This window comes from Chrysemys picta, chromosome 2, assembly GCF_011386835.1.
Source record: "Chrysemys picta bellii isolate R12L10 chromosome 2, ASM1138683v2, whole genome shotgun sequence".
Lineage (NCBI taxonomy): Eukaryota > Metazoa > Chordata > Testudines > Emydidae > Chrysemys > Chrysemys picta.
The window spans coordinates 234,706,382-234,724,067 of NC_088792.1; the positions used below are offsets into that span (position 1 = coordinate 234,706,382).

Below are 17,686 nucleotides of genomic sequence, written 5' to 3' on the forward strand. Positions count from 1 at the left end.
CTGCTTGGAAACTGAATACAGACCTTAAATGTTTGCCTATTGGTGATGTCAAATAATATTGTATTTGAAGAGACTGTCAAGCAAATCTCATTGCCAGTTTATTTGGGCTGTACCTGCAGTTTCAGAGAAGATTTGCTAAGGAACATTCTATGCAATCTGTTTATAGGGTGTAGGCACTAAAACAAACATGAGGCAGCTTAATCAAAAACTCAACAATCTTTCAGGTGTAAAGCTTTTTTCTTCATGGTATTTCTGCTAGCCCTGAATAGGGTGGAAGACAGCTGGAAAATGGGCACTGGAAACCTAGTTGAACCTATGGGACTGATCTAGAACATCTTGGCATTTTGTTTTTCCTTTGACAAAAAAGTGTCTCTCCTCCTCTCTCCCCCCTCCTTCTGTTAAACAGAAAAGAGGCTGAAATTTTGGTAGAAAACGCCCGTTTGCCAACTCTGATTGTGAAATTTCAGAAAATTAGTTAATTCCACCCTGTGAAATGACTTTGGAGTTTTCCTATGAAAGCCACCTAACCTTTGCAAACACTCCTAAAATTAACCCAAAATTTTAGCTTATTAAGTAGGTGGTAAATAATATGGTAATTGACTCTTCATATGCCAGGTGCCTAAGAGTAGATTTGTAACATGTCATGTGTCACATGCAGATGGAAGTCTTTTAAAAAAGAAAATCACATGGCTTGATTTTTCATGATCTCTGAAATCAATGGGAGCTGTAGATGCTCAACAACTCAAATTCAGGCCATTACTGCGTATGAAAGTGTAGCTGATAAGCACACTATTAGAAAGATTCGGAGAAGCAGTAGTGAAAATGGATAGAACTATGAGGGATTTAGGGATGGAGCGGGGCATCAATCAGTATTTTATAGCCTTTACAGAAGAGTCAGAGAATGTAGATATTTAGAGATTAGGAAAGGCAATAGGAAACTAGTCAGTCTGTTTTTCATGCTGTCTCAACATAATGCATGAGGAAGGGGTACTTGATAAAATGAATGACAGGCAACTTTTAAAGTAAAGTAAAAGGAAACAATTAAATCATTTAGTCAACCTGTGGAAGGCACTGCTGCAGGAGGGCCTAGAGTTAAACATTGCAGCTGCATTTTTAAAGTGAGTGGGTAAAGTTACAATTAAAAATATTTACAGTTACACATTGTAATGTAGGGAAAATCAAGTCTTTTGCTTTCTCTGAAGCGCTGGATGTTGGACATTTCCAAAGGAAAGAAAGTGCAGTTGATAAACTAGTGATCCAATCCAGCACAGTAGTTATCCTTTACTTGCTACAGTTATCTGTGCCTTTGTCGCCACCGCCACTAGGGTACCCCGTGTGCTTTATATGGTACTTCAACTTGAAATCATCAAGAAGCAGGAGTCGATGCAGTGAATCGTGCAGATATGTGAAGCTAAGCTGATCATAATTTATGTTCTGATATCATGATGAGGAACATGATATTGTTACCCCTTTTTTGACCTGAGCAGTTAGCCAAAATGTAGGGTCTTGCAAGTTGTTTTCATGATGACAGTCAGTTATTTCTTTGGGTAGGTCTACACTTACTTCCTGGTTTGGCGGCAGGCAATCGATCTTCTGGGATCGATTTATCGTGTCTTGTCTAGACGCGATAAATCGATCCCAGATCGATCCCGGAAGTGCTCGCCGTCAAGGCCGGTACTCCAGCTCGGCGAGAGGAGTACGTGGCATCGACGGGGGAGCCTGCCTGCCGCGTCTGGACTCGCGGCAAGTTCGGACTAAGGTACTTCGAATTCAGCTACGTTATTAACGCAGCTGAATTTGCGTACCTTAGTCCAAAGTGGGGGGTTAGTGTGGACCAGGCCTTTGGTGCAATCCTGTTTGTACAAAGTCCTATTTCTCTGAACAAAGGCAGACTCAAACAGGAGACAGTTTTTTTGCTCACAGTTCCAAGTCTCTTTCAGTGGGCACTTTTCACCCAAAAGCTCTCCCCAGGCTTTCCTCAAGGTCAGGCTTGTTTTGGCTGTATCCTTGGCTTTCTGCTCCGTTTCTTTGTCTGTGGTTTCTGCGGTGTCTTTCCTGCTACTCACTCTCACACACCTCTACTAAAATAATATCCAGCAAAGCTCCTCCACCCACATAGTCCAAATTCCTGAGCTGCTTCACATATGCTTTTGTTGTAGGTGGTGACGTGTCACTGTGTTTTGGTTGGGGGGTCCCTATTGTTTCAACTACCTGGTTCCAAAAAGGAGCTTCATGCTTCTAACATGAAGGGCAATGGATACATCCCCTAGTTTCAATGAGGTTTATCCCAACCCATAACAATATAAATGCATAGATAATCCATGGCTGGCCATATGAATGAAGCACCCTCTTATTTTTATGAAAACAAGTTTCAGATAGTGGGTAATGAACTTATGAAATCCTCCTAGAGAAGGATGCAGCTGTATATAAACTTCCCATTTAAAGCAGTGGTCTTCCCTTACTATGCTTCTCTCTCTCTCCTTTCCCTTTTTCAGCTACAATGGAATAAATTTAGGGATGACAGTCAAAATTAGAGGTTTAGGAATGTTATGCCAATAAAGGGAACTGACAGGTTAAACACACTCAGTTTTATAATCTAAAAAGCCTGTGCTTTATATTCCCTTTAAGAATCACTTCATATATAGCAGGATAAATGCACTTTCAGAAGGCTTTGTTTCAAACAATAGTGACTCTTCCAAGTGGGTACAGTCAGTCTAACATGATGAGTTTTTACTTATGTCACTCTTTGAATATTCATAAGCACGCAGTGGAAATACAGGATTGTTTTGCACTCGCCTAGACTCTGAAAAAAATGAGATTAGGCTGTCTAGAAGAAACTTTTGCAGCAGAGTGTGCATTATAAGTACTGAGGTGCCACACAGTTTCCTAAATTATTCTGTTGCTTAGTTTTTCCTCCATCTAGTGAATTTAAAATGTGAGTAGCCAGAGTCATGCTCAACATGCAACTCAACATGCTCAAATCTGTTTTCAGTGCAAAGCTGCTGAACCCAGTAGCAGAACCAATTAATAAAATCTTCAGCTTCCACACAGTCATGGCTTGAGAGGTGGAAGAGGAAGTCTCAGTAGACCACGGGCTTTCACTAGCTACATTCAACTAATGCTCAAAGGGCCTTAAAGTTGGAAGAGATGGGCTTCTCTCTCTCATTCCTTCCTGCCTCCTCCTTAACGGTGAAGGCCCCCTCGTAGTTAAACTGGATGTTGACATCCAATTCCAAGACGCCACCAACTGAACTAAAAATAAGCCTGTTAGATCCTTCTCTGCCCCACAGTCAAGAGCACACGTCCTCCCTCAGTTTAGCTCTTCCTGTTAATGGTTCTTTAGGTTCTGAATTTATTCCCTTGAAGATTTGGTTCAGAAAGCACTTTAGATGCAGCCATATGGTGCAATACCTCTTGACATAAGGCCTATGATGTCACTTCACTTGAAGCAATACATTTATGTTCTCTATTTTCACTGAAATCATTTTGGAGATAGGAACCATCTAGCTTCTGGCTGAAAGAGCTAATCTCTTTTGTTCATTCCCCCTTATCATCCAGAGGTTCAAAAAGAAATTACCTGCCTGGTCATCCTGACCATCTCCTGTTTCTATAGACTTACAGGAGGCCACTTGAACCTCCATTGTTGGGCTCTCCTGTTTGGCAGAGGGTTGCTGTTTTTCCAAAACACTTACAGAGATCTCATTTAAGTGCCCCCTACTGGCCATTAGACTTGTACTAGTTCCTAATACTTGTTGTAAATTTGGCCAAGGTTTCACTGACCCCTTTTGTACAGTCTAGGAAGTTTGCCTTCTGTACCTATCTGTCTCCAGACAGCCAAAGTTCAGGCACCTATCCAGGAATTTTGAAATCTACACCAAAGCTCTTTGAACCAGGGAATACAGATACATGGACTTCTTGTGTCCTAACCAGCAGTGGCTCCTTGAAATTTCATCCAGTTCTGGATTTTTTTTCATATGATACAACAATCCTGGCACCTGAGAGGATAAGTATTGTCCACCAAGTCAATGTAAAAGGGAAAACTGCCCAATACCACTGTATTGGATGGTGGTAAAGAGAGACTCACTCCCCTCCAGTTAGGGGCCCATATGGGAAGCAGAACAGCTCACGACTGTCCCAGTTGTAACTCAAGTGCTATACAAGCGTTATAGAGCATAGAGACATAAACGATGCCCTGTTTGCTTGCTGATACTTCTTAACAGGCTGGCCAGTACTGGTTCAGACAGACAGTTCCTAAGTTGTAGCCATCTAACCAAGCAGAAGGGCACCAGAAGCCCTGGGTTTCCCTGACTACAGCTTGCTTTTCCAACAGAAAAATGCAGACAAACATTTGCAAACTATCAGCAGATTTTCAAAATGTCAAGCACTCTCTAATCAGGATGAAAAACATTTCTTCATGAGAAAATTTTGAAAAAATGTTTGCAGCAAACTTTTGATCAGCTCTAAAGCAGCCTAAGAGGGATTTCCCTGCCCTGAGGCCTTGTCATCTGGTCGGAAAAGTGAATCCTTGCAAATAGTTTATCCTTCCCAAGGAATGGGCTCTCTTCCCTGTGGTGTTTTGGTCTCTGGCATTTGGCAGAGTGCCCCCTATTGAAGGCTCAACTCTTTGCACTGACTTTCTATTGGTAATTGAATTGTATCTGTAAACTATCCGTAAAGGTCCTGAATGGTGTGGGACCTGGTTAGCTGGAGTCGCTTTCTTGGCCTATCTCCCTCCCTAGCTGAGAATCAATTGCTGTTCATTCCTGAGGGCTAAAGGTTCCAAGCCCAGCAGCAGGGATTTCCCAGCTAAGGGCCCTAGGAAGTCCTTCCTCTTTGGAAGTCCGCTGGAGCCTAGGAAACTTTCATAGCATGGTGTCAGATATTTTTGTTTGGCTTAGCTTTTGTCTGGTTTATTTGCGTTTGAATTTGGTTATTACAAAAGGATGATGTTTTTAATGCCAACAAGTTGGGTGGTTTTGTGTAAATTAAAATTGTTCATTTTGTGACTGTAAGTAATTGCTCTGCTGCTATGGTAACAGGTGCTGTAAAAATAATAAAAGATATTTCCTATTTTGATTTTTTTGCTTGTATCCAGAAAGCTGTGGAGTGAAACAGCTGGCGCCAATATGTCAAGTTTTTGGTTGGTTGGCGAGTGCCTGTTTAATAATATTGAAATAAATGGTTTATGTCAAAGGAAATGAGCCATTTGCTGCCTTATTTGGTAACCAGTCTTGAGTCTGTGAAAGCTCGAATTAGGGTCTGCCTTAAAATAAATATTTAAGGTTCCAACAGCAGATTTAATTATTTTAATGTATCTGTGTTGCAATATGCTCAGAGCTCTTTCACTGATTCTTTTGTTTAAAGAACACAGCATTGGTTCTTGGTACTTCCATAAGTGCGGTGCATGTAACTTTAGTTTTAGCTAAACATAGTCAGAATAGAGCTAAACATGAACAATATATTCATATAAATTAAAAGGCAAAAATATTGTTTTCCCTGTCATTGATGTTGATCAGTGCAAAAGCCCAGGTAGACAGAAATTGCTTTATAAAACACGTTTTAAATATTTGGTACTGAGATGTATACAAATCCGAATAAGTGAAATACCGCTATTGGCTTTCCTGAATCTATGCCATCATCCCCTTTTTGGATTATTCCTGAGTAAGTAACAGGAAACTTGGCATTTAGATGGAAAAGAAATGGGTAAGAGGTTGAAAAGTACATAATCGTCAGCAGGTCCATCCATATAGCCCTATAGTAGGGATTGGCATTTCATCCAAATAAATGATAAGGCAAGTATATACAAGGAGAAAGAGATACCAAGAAAATAAATATGGAGCTTTTCACTCCAAGTCTATGAGGGAATGTCTGAGCTGGGACCCTTCCCTGGTTTCTTTGCCTTCTTCCCTAGAAGCCTTCTATCCCTTGGAAACTCAGGCTGGGTCTACACTACCCGCCTGAATCGGCGGGTAGAAATCGACCTCTCGGGGATCGATTTATCGCGTCCCAACGGGACGCGACAATCGATCCCCGAATCGACGCTCTTACTCCACCAGCGGAGGTGGGAGTAAGCGCCGTCGACAGAAAGCCGCAGAGGTCGATTTTGCCGCCGTCCTCACAGCGGGGTAAGTCGGCTGCGATACGTCGAATTCAGCTATGCTATTCGCATAGCTGAATTTGCGTATCTTAAATCGACCCCCCCCCCCGTAGTGTAGATGTAGCCTCAGTCTTCTATTTCCCATAATTGTTTTCAGTGTTATGTCTGATAAATTGGGCCTGCCTTATTTTTCCTACCACTTCTTGATATGGGATCAGCTCTTTTTTAGGTAACTTTCTCTCTCAGTGACTAAAGCAGGTTGAAGTTTTCTTTGATTAAAAAATAGCCCCCCCCTCCCCCCCAAAAAAAACCTAACATGTTTGCAAATAACGGACTTCCGTTTTTCACAATTTTAATAATCATTTCAATGAACTGTTATTGAAATGTTTATGTATTCACTAACTTTCACAAACATTTAATTGAAATGTAAATTAAAAATTGGTCTGTTTTGAACCCTGCAAAACAGAAACAACTTTAAAATTTTGAAATTTCAAATTTATTTTAATTTTTCATCAGGCTGTCTCAGTGACTGCCAAGAAATGGCTGCTTATGTTGGGATGTTTCTTTCTTTTCTCTCCACTTTTTCCATATTTACTTCCTTTTCCCTCTTCTCATCCCTTTTTCCCTTTCCTGTTGTCTAACTGCTTTTCCCTCTCTTTCCCTGCTACCTGCCTTCTGCTGTCAACCTTGCCCTGTTCTTGCCATCAATATTCTTTAGCTAATTGGTTCATCTGTCACCTTTCCACCTGCTGGGTACATTTCTAGTGCACAACAGCTGGATGAAGCATATTCTCGACAAGCTGTTCATGCACGTGGGCAGGAGCTGCTTTAGCACTGTAATACAGTGCGTGAGAGGACCACCTGGCTGGCACCACTAAGATTATGGATCTGTGATCCCCAGGATAGACTTAAGAAGTAGGTGCTGAATTTCATGTATGAGCTGACAAGTTTCAGGTCAGGTAATTCAATAGTGTTTCTGTTTACCTTTTTTCAGTGACTGAACTCCAGCTGTAATAAAACGGAGATGCTAGTACTGCACTCCTGCTTATTGTGGTAAGATTTCTTCTTAAATCATTGTTTTGGTAGGCTGGAATGACTCCTTCAGAGCTGCTGAAGTACATCAAAGCAATTGGAGTTGCAGCCTCTGCATAATGAGTCCTGGTATTAAAAAGGTACGAAATTCATGCTGAGGGAGGCTGAGTGTAAGCTAGACATGTTAGTCAATGAATTTGACATTCTTCTACAAATATATGGAGGTGCCAGATTGCATAGACCTAATGGCCACTGAACTGAGCTATTAGGGGCCCACAGAAGCAGCCAAAACTACTCAGCTATTATCTTGTAGACTATCCTTGATAAAGGCAAGGGAAAGTTAACCCTTTACTGTCACATCCGCACAAAAGTGGTGTTCTCCTATTCTGTTGTTGTCTAACCATGTCAGAGATGCTGTGCCCATAGGAGTCACAAGTCCAGTGATTTTACTATCATATGCTGAAGCTTTTCTATATAAAGTAATAAAGAAATTTAGAAGAAAAAAAAAGGAAACACCAAGTGATTCAAGGGACTTCACTGGACTCCAGTGGGGGATCTGTTGATGAGGTGGTGAGAAATCTCAATGTGGTGCAAACAGCAGAGTGGGATCCAGCAGTTTTTTGTTTGTTGAGAGGAAACTGGACCATCCTCTTGCGCATTTCCCAGAATGTGAAATGTGGGTGCCCTGCTTCCTCCTCCTCCCTATCCCACCAGTGTCAGAGGAGGGAGATGAAATCTTGCATGAAGAGCTGATTGTTCACTGATGCCAGTAAAGTAACTCTTCCGTTATGGAATACACAGGCCTGAACCCAGGTCATCTACTCATTTTACTACAGTAGAACCTGAGAGTTATGAACAGACCAGTTAAACCACACTCCTCATTTGGAAATGGATGTACGCAATCAGACAGCAGCAGAGACCAAAAAAAAAGAAAGAAAGAAAGAAAGAAAGAAAAGAAATACAGTCCAGTACTTATTAAACATTAAACTACTAAAAAAAATGAAGAGAAAGTTTTTAAAAAATTGACAAGGAAACTATTTCCGTGCTTGTTTCATTTAAATTAAGATGGTTAAAAGCAGCATTTTTCTTCCACATAGTAAAGTTTCAAAGCTGCATCAGTCAATGTTCAGCTGTAAACTTTTGAAAGAACTATAATGTTTTGTTCAGAGTTACAAACATTTCAAAGTTATGAACAACCTCCATTCCCAAGGTTTCTCTTGCACCCATCACAGGCACCTAGTACTGTCACGTGACTATAATAAAGAATGGATTCCTTTCTTTCAACTCTGAACAGAGACCTTTAATAAAATAAGAAATGCAGTATCATCCCAGAAGCTGGTTCTGTCTGGCTGCAGAGGTCTTTACCACTGCTCCTCTGACTGGAATGCTAAACTGTATTATACTGTTCAGCTGCTAGGAGGTGTTGTGCATAATATACCTCATTTAAGCTAACTGCAGCTGTACCTCGCAGTACAGAGCAGTGGTTCTCAATCAGGTGTACATGTATCCCGGGGTACTCAGAGGTCTTCCAGGGGATACATCAACTCATTTAGATATTTTCCTAGTTTTACAACAGGCTACATAAAAAGCACTAGTGAAGTCAGTACAAACTAAAATTTCATATAGACAATGACTTGTTTATACTGCTCTATATACTATACATTGAAATGTAAGTACAACATATATCTTCCAGTTGATTTATTTTATAATTATATAGTCAAAATGAGAAAATAAGCAATTGTTCAGTACCAGTGTGCTGTGACACTTCTGTATTTTTATGTGTGATTTTGTAAGCAAGTAGTTTTTAAGTGAGGTGAAAGTTGGGGTATGCAAGACAAATCAGCCTCTTGAAAGGGGTGCAGTAGTCTGGAAAGGTTGAGAACCACTGCATTAGAGGATCTTATAATGAACACATCTCTGTGCATCTCTCTGGGAAGGAAGCTCTGTAGCCAGTCCATATCTGGTACAAGAGCCTGATCTGCAACCTACTGTATACAACGTGTATATGATACTACCTGGCTTCCTGCTACTGAATAGCTTTCTTCACAAATATTAAGTTATCCATGAACATGTGCTGGGTAACCAGTGAGAGATGGCTCATTTCCTTTTCTACTTGCATCCCAAGACAAACCTCTCTCTACAGCTAATATTCCTGCTGTAACCCACAGGAGAGGTTGGCCTGCTCTTAGAAGCCAACAGATTCCACAGCATTGTGATATCTTAGTGTTTAAAGGAATTTGGATTCAAAAATATTGGGTTGTAACGCTACATGTGGTAGCTTGCCTATTCAGCCAAAACATTGTCTGTCTCTCTGTGCTGAGCCAGATCACTATCGCTACAATGCAGCTTGTGTTGAGTAAAAGTAACCAACATCAATCCAGCTCATATTCCCTCTGAGTGAGTTAATAATCCAATGTTTGGTTCATTATCCCTCCCACCACCTGAAAGAGCTACAACATTAAAGGATTATTAAAGGATTTCACAATGAACCCTTGGTCACTTATCAACCATAAAGTCAGTTATCCCTGTGGTAATGCTTCACATCACCTGTCTAAAACCTCCAAAGGCTAGCTTTCATGGTATATGTATTTAGCAAGATCAAGGGAATTTTTGCCCTTCTGCTACAAGGGAGGTTTCTTTCCCCTCTGAGCTTACCTCAAAGCACCTGCTTTATGGTTTGACACCCCAGTTAAATTCTCCATTTAATGATGATCCCAGAATGAGCGCTCATGTGGTAGTGATTATGACACTGGCAGACCAGGTGAAAGCTCATGCCAAAGCCCCAGACCTCACTGAATGCTTACAAATGCATAGCCAGGCCAATTCATTGTGCATTAGTATAGATCAAAGTGATTGCTAAATGTGTAAGAGTATAGTTGTTGTTTAAACTTCATGAAAATGAATTGGATGTTACTTGCATTGTTTTCATATATCTGTACCCTGCTATAATGTAGTAGCAAACATCTACTCTACACTGTGCATATCCCTGTAGCTAAATAACCCATCAAACAAGTCATCAAATGAGAAAGAAGCCTTGTGGAATGCAAATGAAGAACTTTAACAGAAAAGTGTTAATTTCAAAGCAAGTGGACATTGTGTGTGGTGATCGGAGGTCAAAGACTCAAACTGCATTCCTCGCTCTCCATCATCAAAGGAAAAGCCCATGTAGGTAGTGTAATCTAGAGTGCCAATTGATCCAGGATAAGTGACTGGTCTCTTGGGACAGGGAGGAACCTGATGTGATGTGATTTTTGGTTGTGACCTTTTATCACAAAGTTCAGTTTGTTAGTGTGGTAAGATAGACTGGAGAGTCTAAGGGGACTGTCTGTGACTCTACTATGGTAAGACTGATACAATGATCCAGGAGTTCACATTTGTTACTGGCTTGGTGAAATCCAATTATAGAACACACCACTAATTTGGGGGTGTCTTCCCTGTTTTCTGACAGTTTGCCTTGAGGTAGGCACTCACAGTTGTGAGCCACTCCAGTCAGCGTGACAATGATCTTCTATAAAAGTTGGAGGGAAGTTTGCAGGGAGAGGGGAGAAATTGAAAAGGAATGGCTGTACCTTTGGGAGGAAACCCTGGAATTGCAATAGAAAATTACAGGATGGACTGGTAGCACAGCCTATTATTAAAGTTGCTCATCATTTCCCATTAGACCCTGTTTTCAGTTGCTTATAACAACTTTGCCGAACATCAGCTGTTTGGGCTCCTGTTTTCTATGCCATGTGTCTACCTCCAACTGATTCTATTTTATTTTATGTTTAATTTCAGCCAAAACAGTCCAGCCATTTCCAAGAACGATGGTAGACAAAAATGTTTGCCCAGGTTAAAAAATTCTGGCAATCTTTGCTTTGATAAAATCTGCCACACCCTTGCTTGTGAACAGAAGCTTGAACTTTGGCTGGGAGGGTAGCCTTTGTGCCATCCCTGTAATCTGCCCAAATTTGACCAAGTTACAAGACTTTGAAAAACTGCAGTTTTCACATGCTCAGTAGACACTTCAGATGTTAGCAATTGAATTCCCCAAAGATTCTAGCATGCACTAGCCTGGTACTGAGCAGAGCTTTCCCTGCAATTGCAGCTCTGGGCCATGCTGGGTCTGGATCCAAGTATGTGAACTGAGAGCAGGAGCCTGTCTCCCCTGTTCTCCTAGTGCCCCCATGGTAGGCCCAAGTAACATGAAGGAGGAAGCTGCCTGATTCAAATGCAGAAGGACCAAGGGCCTTGAAGGTGGGAGAGTGGTAACGGACTGGTGGCTGGTATGTTAGGTGTGGGGGAAGAAGGGTGACTAGGAGTTGGAGAGGGAAATGTGGGGATGGAGGTGTTGGGGGAGACTGAATTTGGATGAGGACCCAAAGGGGTAGGGGAGGAGACTAGGACTAACAACTAGTGGGACAGGGAGGGGAGACATATGAGAAGGAGCTGGGGAGGGGAGACATATGAGAAGGAGCTGGGTTGTGATGGGAGAACTGGCACTGGCTGGGCAACGAGATTGGGGCAAGGAGCCTGTGTGCATGGGGCGATGGGGAAACAGATTGGACAAGGAGAAGAACTGGGACTGGGACCCAGCGAGGATAGGGCAGCAACTGGATGCCAGGGTAGGGAGAGAGATCAGACGAGGAGCTGAGAATGGTAGGAAGTGGGACTGTCTGGACAAGGAGACTGGGACTTCATGGGGGGAAGATAGAGATGGGAAGCCTGGTGTAGAACTGGGCAATTTTTTTCAGCAAATAGTAAATTTGTCAAAAAATGTATTTTTCAGGCTAATCACATTATTTGCGAATGTGGGTCAAATTTGGCAAATAGTTTCAGCCAGAAAAAGAAAAAGAAAAGAAAATTAGAAATGTTTATTTGAATTAACATCTTGGATTCAAATGGAATGAAAGTGTTTTGTTTTTTGTGTTTCAGTGAGAAAAAGAAACAAAAATCAGTTTTGATTCTAAATTAACCAAGCTTTGTTTTATTTTTCAGTTTGGCCAGTGAACTGAAAAAATCAGTAAATTTATTCAGCTCTAGTCTGGTGAGGGAGACTAGGATGTGCTGGACCAGGAGACTGGGACTGAGATAAGAAGCCTCAGGACTGGAGACTGTGACAGGCTAGGTGAGATAAACAGGATTGGGATCAGAAGGCAGGGAAGGGTAAGAGACAGGACTGGGACAAGTTGGAGGGGATGGGGCAGAAGTCTGTGCTCACAAGAGCACACTCCCCATCAGAGCCTGGAATGAAATCCTAGATTCCTGAGTCTCACCTTTCATTCCTCTGCTGTCATCAAATATGTCTGAAACCCACTGGCAAAGTGTTCATCCCCCTTTACTGCTGCTGGTTCACATACAGGATGACAACCTTCTATTGCTATCAGTTACTCTGTTAGACCTCTGCCACTGGAGCTGTGTGGTGGATATAACAGTTCCAATCCTGCTGCTGACCCCATGTGGGTGTCAATAAGTTACATGATGGAATTTCAGTTCTTTTTTCAATTTGCCTTTTTTTTTAATCTAGGAAATTAGACACAAACAATGTTAAAAGAACATTATTTGTGGTGACGACACAGGAAAGGAAACAGAACGCCAGGTTTGTTGGTAGCCAGAGAGCTTTACAAGCCTCTTGCAAAAAGCCTCCCAGGAAAACTTTCCTGGGGTTTTTATTTCTCTCCTTACTTTGTTTACAACTCTTCTTAGTGGTTACATTCTTGCGCATAGAAAAGCCAGGCAGTATACATGCACATAAGATAACGAACCCATCTCTTGAGCGCGTGAACACCAGCTGCGAGGGTACAATCAAATCAGCCAAATAAGTTTCCCAAACACAAACGCTGGATTGAAGGTCACTCCAGCCTCGTAGCCATGGGAGCAGTTTGCCGCGCCTGTGGGCTAGCGATTCGGGAGCTATGCATCCCTACATCCCCCCCTGTTTTATTTTATAGATGCGGTGTTTAAACAAAGCACTCTCGCAGGGTAGCATACACAATGCCACTAGATTGGGTATACACTAAACAAAGCAGCAAAGTAAAACATCAAACATCAAAACTAAGACCCCATACTATAAAAGGGTCTTCATCCACTCTAAGGGTGGCTATAACTAAATATAATCCCACCAAGGAGGAAAAACGTCTTGGCGGATGGCTTAAGCATAACATTTTAGCATATCAATTTGCTATTACATACGGTTACTATTATCAGTAAGCTTAAAACAACACATTTCTTTCACTGTCTCACACCCCAGATGTTGCTGGGTGGTTTGCAGACAGGAACAAGGCAGGTACTTAACAGACCTTGCATGTCTTGTAATATGGTGTCATTAACATACACATAGCTGTCATTAACTTGAAAAAGTAAGCGTCCTGTCAGGTGTAATCCCAGGAGCACTGACTAAAATTAACTGGGCATACCAGGTAGTCTAATTTCCCAGATGTTTTGGTGAATTACTTAATCCCACATGCATCCTCCCCATGGACCCGGCAGGATTCGGTATGTGGGAGGCCACACCCCCTCAACCGGTCCATATGCTTGGAAGGAGCATTGAGAACGTCTGCACTTCTACTTAGAAAGTCTCCAAGTATGTCTCTATGGCCACAGATCAGATGGTACTCCTGATGTGTCTGTAAGGGCAGTGGGCCAAGCCTGAACATGCTAGATCCCACTGCAATGCCTTCCCAGCTTCAGTGATATTCAATACCATCTCTGTCAGCAACTTCTGGGTCATTGTCTGTATTTGGATGTATTACAGGGGTAATAGTGTAGTAGAGGAGATAGCAGGGGCAATGGCAACAAGGTGCCTTTGGTACTTATCATTTAAAATCCAATTAGGGAAGACAATACATACTGAAGGACTTATTCAAAACACAGGGCGCAGCCTGTAGAATAAACCCCAAAATCCAATCAATACCACGTTCCCAAGCATGGGTCCCACAAGTTTCTTCCTGCTAGTGTATAATTCTTTGTTTCTTCACCAGGGTCAGTTCTTAATGTCTCTTGTAGTCAGGAATTCCTGGACTTTGTGGTTTCAAGGAAGCAAGTGTTCCTTCTTCTCTTTTCCTGAAACAATGTGGTTTAGCATCATACAGGGGAGAGGTTACTAGCACATCACCCTGTAATGGTTTTGCTTTTTCTGGAAAAATTCAGAGCAACAGTAGGTCTGTCAGTGGACAAGGGAGAGGTTACTAGCACTTCACCTTGTCTTTTTTTCCTTTTTCCTGCTGTCCAGACGGCACAGCAGAACTAGAAGGAGAAATAGGCTTATCATCAGTCAAAGAGTCCTCCCGAGGTGGAGGGGTCTTTTTGCAGTGAAAAGCATGGGTCCAGGCAGTCAGTCCTTGGCACTTCACAGCGGTGTTGGTGGTTAACAGGACTTGGAAAGGGCCTTTCCAGCATGGAGCCAAAGCAGTCTTTCGTTGATGGACTTTACATAGACTCAGTCTCCTGGTTTTAATAAATGGCAGGGGTGCTAGGGTCTTTGGGTAGCACTTCTCTACCTGTGAGAAAAGAAACCTAACACATTTCATTAATGCCTGGCAGTGTTTTGCAAATCTCATAGTTGCTCGGGCACATTTAAGCCCCCCCTTGTCTTGGGGGTCAGCCAAGTTTTGGCTGTGGCCTTGGATGAGCCTGCAAGCTGTATTTTCCTCTCAATTAACTCATTCTGTGCTTTTTCCTCTTCTCCCTTTTTTGGCTTCTTTTAACCTACAAAGGAAACCTTCACTCTTCCAGTAAAATAACTTTATTACAGAGCTTTGGAGCAACAAACCGGGACAAGTACACCCACTTTTGAGGAGTGCACTCGGTACAACCTCAGGTGTCTAATTGCTTTCCTCCCTCCCCAGCCCTCTGGCTAGAAATCTGAGGTAGCCAGAAGGATCCCATGGACAATATGGGGAGTGGGTTAACCTTTCATGTCCTTGCTTCCAAAGACTGTTGGTATGCAATTTTTAACAACAATTTTTGCCATAAAACACAAAAATAATCCCTATTGTGCCAGTAAATGCATGGTACATTGAATGCTGTTTAACTGGCATCCGTTTTCTCTGATGATCTGAAAAACAAAAGAACAGAGGTCTACCCCTTCTGGGCAGTCAGTCATTGCTTAAAATGTTTCCTTGTATTTGTTCATAGGCAGCCCAGATTTCAGTGGCTTCTACCTTATTAGTTAGAAACTTGCATTAATACAAATGCTTTCTGGCTTGCTTCCAAATCCAAAGCTATCCACAGCTTAAAGATTTTTACTTAAAAGGGACACAATTAACTTTCCCAGTCTTTTGATTGCCTTTTACTTCTAACTCCTGCTTTCAAACACCCAGTGATCTGAACAAGACAACACAACCTATATTGGTAGGTTTGCATTTCCTTTACTTCTGCTACAATATACACTGCACATATTCTGGGGAAAAGCGGCCACTGCGCAACCCATACGGGCTCGTCAGTGAGCCAACGGAGGGGGAGGGCCGTACGCCTAATCATCAATATGGATGGTGGCAGTTAAAGCAGTTCCCCTGAGGCTTTTGCCCCTTGTGCAGGGCAGCTGCCAGCAGGGCCATCTGATGGGTTTGAGTGCCTACATCAGTACACGCCTGCAGCAACTCCGCCAGGGTCGAAGGACTTAGAGAACTCGCTCGCAGCGGGGACCCTGTGAAACGCGCGACGGGCACACTGGCCAATGATGGGAAAAGCTACCTGGGGCATGCCCACCGCCTGCTCGGGGATGCCCGAAAACTGCCCTGTGCCATATAACTGCTCAGCAAGATAAGCCCCCCCACCTTGTGCTGCTGCCGCAAGCGCCTCTCGCTGGTACTCGCTGTCCCACACAACGTATTGCGCGGGAGACAGCACCATGCGACACATATCTTTCCAATCTTGGGGGAGCAAGAAGTAACCGTTTGACACACCTTCCAAGATCCCCAGGGTGAAAGTGGACCGCACCCCGGTCTCACGAACCGCCTTGCGGAGCTCGCGCAGAACCGAGTAGGGGAGAGCCTCCCAGTCCACTATCTGCCCCCCATTTCCATTATCTCGCCAAGAGACGGGAAACGCCTCGAACCCACACTTGGATTCCTCGTCGGTCAAGAGACCGGCCTCACGTGCTCGCCGCACCGCCGCGGCGACAGCGCCCCCCCGCCCGACCGGTAGGCAGGGGGGCGCCGCCACGGGCGGCGGCGCAGGGAGGGTCAGCTGTGGGCAGGAGGGGGGTGGCCCATCACTTGGGGGCAAAAGGGGGACCGGCTTGGGGCTGTCTGGGCCGAACCCCTCCAGTGCCTCCTTACAGCGCTGCCAGAGCAGCAGGCACTGAACTGGGGCACGGGGTTTACTATACAAGGTGATCCCAATCCGTATCCAATCAGAAAGCTGTAATGACCCGCAGTCCGGATACCAGGGGCACTGGCGATCTATTTCCCTTAGGAGGTCCTCAATATGAGCGACCGGGACAGCGACACATGATCGCTGTCGTATAATCTCTTGTAACTCTCTTGCGTTCTCCTTCTGGGCACTGGAAAGTTTCCCCCCCATACTCACGAATAAGGGGCGGCAAACAGCCGCGGGCGCGCTCGGCGTATCCAGCCGGTGAGTAGAGGGGTATCACGTCGGGGTCACCAGCTGTGGTGACGACACAGGAAAGGAAACAGAACGCCAGGTTTGTTGGTAGCCAGAGAGCTTTACAAGCCTCTTGCAAAAAGCCTCCCAGGAAAACTTTCCTGGGGTTTTTATTTCTCTCCTTACTTTGTTTACAACTCTTCTTAGTGGTTACATTCTTGCGCATAGAAAAGCCAGGCAGTATACATGCACATAAGATAACGAACCCATCTCTTGAGCGCGTGAACACCAGCTGCGAGGGTACAATCAAATCAGCCAAATAAGTTTCCCAAACACAAACGCTGGATTGAAGGTCACTCCAGCCTCGTAGCCATGGGAGCAGTTTGCCGCGCCTGTGGGCTAGCGATTCGGGAGCTATGCATCCCTACAATTATTAAGGTTGTAAAGTCAAGCATTCAAAAGTTAGGGAATGTCAGACTTAATCTTACTCTTGACCATCATTTTTCTGTGACTCAGCTCCCCATCCATAAAATGGGGATAATACCACCCCCACTCTTCACAGGTATGTTGTGAAGAAAAATTAGTGTTTGTGAGACACCCTACTGTAGTGATGAATGCCAGAGAAAAGCCCATGAGGAAATTAATAATAGTTTTCAGAACACCATGCAGTAAATAAGGCTTGGGCCCATCCATTGAACAAGGAAGGATAAAACAAAATATCGAATAGCTCCTCATTAAGTGAGCACCATCCATCATGTGCCCTGAATGAGGCAAGCGGTCCTGTGAAAAAAATAGCATGAGATCATGTAATTAAAGACTGTACTATAATACATATGCACAAGGGGGCTGAATTAAAATTGCACAGGTAACCTTACTTCTGCCTTTTTTCTGTGAAATATATACAGATGCACCCTCAATGAGATAAGCTAAAGACAATAAGCTACATTCATCTCTGATATAACTATTGAAATCAAAGTTCTCTTTACCACAGGTTGGAGATCAGATCCTCCCCACAGTCAACCATCTTCT

At 43.2% G+C, this 17,686-nt stretch overlaps 1 long non-coding RNA gene across 2 annotated transcripts; it reads right to left on the reverse strand.

Moving 5' to 3' along the window:
• Positions 1-12,708: 12,708 nt before the first annotated feature.
• LOC135981738 (uncharacterized) lies at positions 12,709-16,852 on the reverse strand. 2 transcript variants are annotated; one of them, XR_010598905.1, is made up of 2 exons: positions 16,640-16,852; positions 12,709-14,607 (listed from the first exon to the last, which is right to left on the reverse strand). It is a non-coding gene; the product is annotated as an uncharacterized LOC135981738 (long non-coding RNA). The 2 variants fall into 2 exon arrangements; XR_010598906.1 differs by having other exon boundaries at positions 12,709-14,623; positions 16,640-16,807.
• Between the last annotated feature and the right edge of the window lie 834 nt (positions 16,853-17,686).